Raw genomic sequence first — 5,783 nt, 5'->3', positions numbered from 1 at the left:
TTTCCGTTCGAATGAGTCCTCTCACGATATTTTAGGACTACTGGATCGATACAATCACCCCTGGGAGAAAAAAAAAAAATAAAATAAAATGAAAAAATAAAAAAAAATAAACACGCATCCGTGATCATTCTTCTGGCAAAACATAAAAATTCCACATTTTTGCAAATAGGAGCTTGAAACCTCTATAGTAGGGTTCTCTGATACGCTGAATCTGATGGGGTCATTTTCATTAAATTTCTCTGACTTTTGGGTGTTATTTCCCCCTCTTTTCAAAAATAAGGCAGATATTTTCAAGCACGTTACTTTTGATGGGTAAGACTAAACTTGATGAAACATATATTATTTAAAATCAGCATAAAAATCTGATTCTTATGATGTATCTATTGACATCAAAATTCCGTTTTTTAGAGTTTCGGTTACTGTTGAGCCGGGTCGCTCCCTACTTATAGTTCGTTACCACGAACTGTTTAATAGGGCTGAATACCTCTGTTTAAAGGCTCTACTATGTTTTAAGTTGATATCATATTTTTTGTCAAAATGGCACCCCTTTTTGGAGATATGGTTCTCCTTATTCTGAAATAATGCTTATCTTTTTCTGCTAGCAAATCTTGATTCATAACTCCAAACTTATATTTGTCACATATTTGGAATCAGAACACCAAGTAGTACGAAATATCGTAGATGACTGTTTCTCTATAATTGTACTTTGAATTTGCTTGCTGTAGACGTGGATCGTTTTTTATTTACTGGTCATCGCGAAGAGCAGTTCAAAAAAGAAATGTTTACCATGTTTGCAGTGGCACAAATTATTCACACGCACATGCCACTTGACAAATAACATTTCAGAAACTTTTCAATTTAAGATACATCTAGAGAGGTTGCGCAGCCAGTATATGCTCCTATTGTATTGCCGCGACTTCAGCAGGCGCTGGTAAGTCCAGAGTCTAGACCGTTTCACTACCTACAATGGCGTGACTCTGTAAGCTCAGCCAGAGTCGACCCAGCTTTAAATGGGTACCTGGAGACATCTGGGGAAGGTAAACAGGAAGGGTGTGCGATAGCACAGGATGGTTGGCCCCCCCCTCCTGTACTTCCTGGCTGAAGGGCCAAGAAACGGTATCAGCGCCGTCGGTAGGGACTGTAAAGTCCAATGCCGTATTCTTTACCTTTTTTTTTACCTTTACCTTACCTATTCTTGAAATGCACTTAATCTCCTCTGAAAAATTGCCTTGGTCGCCCAGGTCTCTGCATCTGACCGTTTTTAGAAAAACAAATGTACTCAAGTAGTAAAAAATGAAATATGATTGTCTGGATTGGCAAGTGAAAACATAGACAACCATATATATCTTAAAAATTCAGAAAAAAATTGGAATTCAAAAACATACCTCTTTTGCAGCTACGTGCCGTTTCGGTAATAATAGGGCGCCTAACTTAAAAAGAAAGAACGTGGTGAAAAATAAGCTAAACAGATATGGCACCAAACACATTCAGGAGGTACAGCTTTCCATTTGAAGATGTACTTATTTTTAGTATTGAATACTTTCATAAAAAACTTTTATAAATTTAGTTAAATACGTTTGTTTATTTTTACGACTCACCTTACCAACATTGATGGAAATGTGGCACTGCACTTAGAACTCCCGGATTTTTAAACAACCAAAAGAGAAATCATAGAAAATTCCAGGTAGCAAAAAAAGTTTTTATTTTCGTGTCTTTGGCCCTCTAAACTGTGTTATCTTGGGAGCTGAAGTAAAAAGGATATTAAACTACCTCAATTGAATAACCTTAACACTTACCTTAACACTTACCTTAAATAACCTTACCTTAAGACTCCATACCTTAAAATTACTATAATGACTAAGCATTGCTTCAAGTCAAAACCATTTCCTAATATTTTGGAAAAGACCCTGATTCTTCAAACAGATTTTGTTTTTTATTCACTCAAAATTGAGCTCGCAAGTAGTAAAGCATTAATAGATACAGCCAGTGATTGCGTAATATGCCTTACCACGGGCCAGGCATCTATATATTTGAACCCTACGCCTGAGGTATGGATAGGTGTGTAAGTTTTCAATGCATTGTACGGTTACCAGGGTCATTTGCATTAAATCCGTGGTCATTCATCTGTAAGTTGATTAGTAGGTTTTTTTTTTTTAAACTTGGCTAATAGGTTTTTAAACCTATTACTACGAACGTTACATGCATTCCATTTTTGGAACTAGGAGTGAGATTGTGTGTGATGATATCAGACAGGTTTCGTTTCATTGGTTCATTAATAGAAGGACTAATGTTTTTTAAAAAGGGTAATTAATTCTTTAGTTTACGAGATTTGCGAATTTTTTGCGAAAAGGTATTAGAGTAAAGGTATTGCAATGGTTAAGAATGCCTCACGGGGTAATTAAAGAATGGGGTGCTTACATCAGATACTTAATAGATTTGACTATTACAAGAGACATTGCTAGAGTCAAATATAATGGGTGTTGGTGATATTATGACCCTCCTAGTCCCCTGGGGAAAGGGCTGCACAGTGTATCGGTATCGGACGTATTATTTTTGGGCGTATTGCTATCGCAGGTATCTATATAGATTTTTCGTAGCTCGTATAAAAGATATTACTCATATCTACGTTCTTCCTATAAATTCAACCATCAGCAACTTCAAAACGGCACTAAAAACGGCACTTTTGGTGCAATGTCTCAAGTGGAAAAGCTGGGGCGAGTGGACTACCAGCACTTTTAGATTGACGTTTAATGGGTCATTCGAAAGCTAATGATCGTATCTACAGTGTGTTGAGGGAGTTGAGTTGCACGCGGGTTCAGTTACATTTGGATTCAGTTACACGGGGATTAGGTAAATCGGGTCGAGTAGCACGGAATTTCAGTTGTATGGGGTTTCGGTTATACAGGGATTCAGTTCCAGGGGGGGGTCAGTTGGCGGGGGTGGCGGTTAGCCCGGGGGACAGGTACCGGGGGGGTTCAGTTATTTTTTCTGATTTTGCGTGTTTTCGCAAGAAAATAACTGGTCTTTTAGCAAACTTAGCCATAGCTACCTGAAACTCTGCATAAATAGAGATATTGCTAGAAAGTATTCAATACCTTAATTGAAAAGTAACGATAGAATGACATTGTGACTTGACCTAACTTTACATCGCCGATGTGGTCTGTATAATACATAAGTAACGTTTGAAATGTATTGTAAATTTAAAAAGAAATGACTGAAAAGTGTTTTGAGCGAGTTGGGGTGCATGGTTGGTTGAGTTGCACGATGGTTTAGTTAAAGGGAATACAGTTGCACGGGGTTTCAGTTATACAGGGGTTCAGTTACAAGGGGGATTCAGTTGCACAGGGGTTGAGTTAAATGGGAATTGAGTTCCACGAGAGTAGTGCTTTGTCGTGGTTTAGCCGTGAGGTCCCTTACCACAACCCCAAAGGGCTCCGATCCCCCCACCCCAACCCTGAAGGAGGAATTCAAATATTTTGTCTATGAAATAGAAGCTAACTCAATTTGCGAAAATATATTCCATTTGAACAACTCTGATCTGATTGAATTGTTACCGACACTGAGAGTTAATCGCTGCCAAGCCTATTGTTAGTCCTAAAGGTGATACTCAATTTACTTCTTAGTGTTAAATGACAGATTTCAAAATGCGATCATTTTGAAAAGAAGACAAAAAAAATTGATTGGGTTACCAGGGTCATTTGCCTATTACAATGAGCTCTACATGGCTTGGCAGACGATACATTTTTTTTTAATTTTATTTTTTTTAACGAGTATAACTTGATTGGTGATTAGGATTTGAATAAAAGTAAAACTCAGTTATTTGCTTGCGTGTATAGAAATTCCCATGTTATTTGCTTGCTTGTATTTTTTGTTAAATAATTAGTTTTTGTATCTTTTGAAAGATCTTTACGGGGTTTGAGAGACTCAGTTATCTTATTTGGTTTGATTGTGCTTTACTTAGGTATTACTAAAAACGAAATTCTGCGTTAAATAATTAGTTTTTTGTATATTTTTAAAAGAGCTTTAATGTGATTGAGAGACTCAGTTGCATTATTATGTGTGTTTTTTATTTAATTAGTGATAATTAAAAACTAACTTTGGGTTTTAAATATTTATTTTTTGTAACTTTTAAAATGGCTTTCTTGGTATTTAGAGACTCAGGTTCATGAGCCAGTGTGGTTTTTATATAATTAGTGCTAAATAAAAAATAAATTTTGTGTTAAATTAGTTTTTTTTTTTTCATTTTAAAATATAAGTCAGTGGTTTGAGAGAGTCAGTTGCCTTATTACGTTTGTTTTTTCTTTAATTTGTGCTAAGTAAAAACGAAAATTTGGTTTAAATAATTCGTTTTTTTTTATTTTAAAAGAGCTTTACAGGGTTTGAGAGACTCAGTTACTTAATCATGTATGGTTTTCCTTTACTTAGTTCTAATTAAAAACAAAATTTTTGTGTTAAATAAGTATTTTTTGTATCTTTTTAAAAGAGATTTAAGGGGATTTAGAGACTCAGTTGCCGGATTCCGTGTGATTTTTTCTTCTTTTCAGTAAAGACACTCGATATCCTAAAAGTGTTTAATTCAAACTTTTTTAAAACTTCGAAATTTTTCAACTTTATTTATTTTTTTCTTTTTGTACATAACTTAAAATGTCAAAATATGCTTACAGCTCTAACAATTGCGCTCTGTGATTGGTCAGAGACACGATGTGACTTTCCCACTGGTATTCTATGACCGGTTATTGACACTGTCTAATCTATTGCATGTATTAAATCAGTTTTTTTTACGCATTTGAACGATAAACACATAAGTCATATCTTTAAAAAAAAGTGAAGATGGAGCATTTTAATAAAGTGTGTTTACATAACAAGGTTATTGTAGCATTGAATGCCGACAAAGAGAAGTATTTAAACTTTGAAACAAGTACAGGTGGTAGCACTATTGGAAATGTATGCATGCATTGTCATGACAGTAAGGAATTAAATTTCTTTGGAATACCGAAAAAATTCAACTCTTATGTTGGTGGTTATGCGAGATTGAGATCTCCAGAGATGATTTCACTCAAAGAGAATGCCAACATAAAAATAATCGTTGATGATAGAGGACAACTCCTTGCTACTGTTGCAGGTAACACATTACCTACTGATACATCCAATCGTCACCTTTCGGGTATTAGCATTCAACGGAAGATTAATAAAAGAAAGGCCTATTCTTCTACTAATATCTTAAGCCATATCTTGTTTATGTGTCTAAACTGTTACCTGTGTAAAAATAATGTGATAATAGACAATGAAATTGCCAGAAAAATAAAAAGGGCATTGTCAGAAAATATCACTATGGAATATAAAGATGAATCGATGAAATACAAAGCACCTGCAAACGTTACTGTCATTGGTCAAACAGTCATTGAACCAAATAATACCGAAGACGAAAAGCATATTGAGCCTGTTGATGAGACACCAGTAAAAATTGTGTATGACTAAAAATGGAATAATGATTATTCTACTGATTACGAACTTAGAGAAGACAATAGCTATAATATCAAGTGAGAACATGGTGAACTATTTTTTGGCACAGATTCAAAATGTACAAAGTTAATCATTGATATTAATAGTGTATCATAATATATTTTTTGTATTAATATTCTACATAGCATTATTTCATTAAAAATATATTATGCATTACATTGTTATGTGTTCATTATTTTTAGAGTAAGCTAGCATATCAATCGTTTAGAATGTCTAATAAAACGTCGGAGATGTAAGAAAAGGAATTTTCATACATCTAT

This window comes from Artemia sp. Qi Xiang Cuo, chromosome 8, assembly GCF_049724085.1.
Source record: "Artemia sp. Qi Xiang Cuo chromosome 8, ASM4972408v1, whole genome shotgun sequence".
NCBI lineage: Eukaryota > Metazoa > Arthropoda > Branchiopoda > Anostraca > Artemiidae > Artemia > Artemia sp. Qi Xiang Cuo.
The sequence above is the reverse complement of the archived record's forward strand: the minus strand, read 5'-3'. Positions refer to the sequence as shown.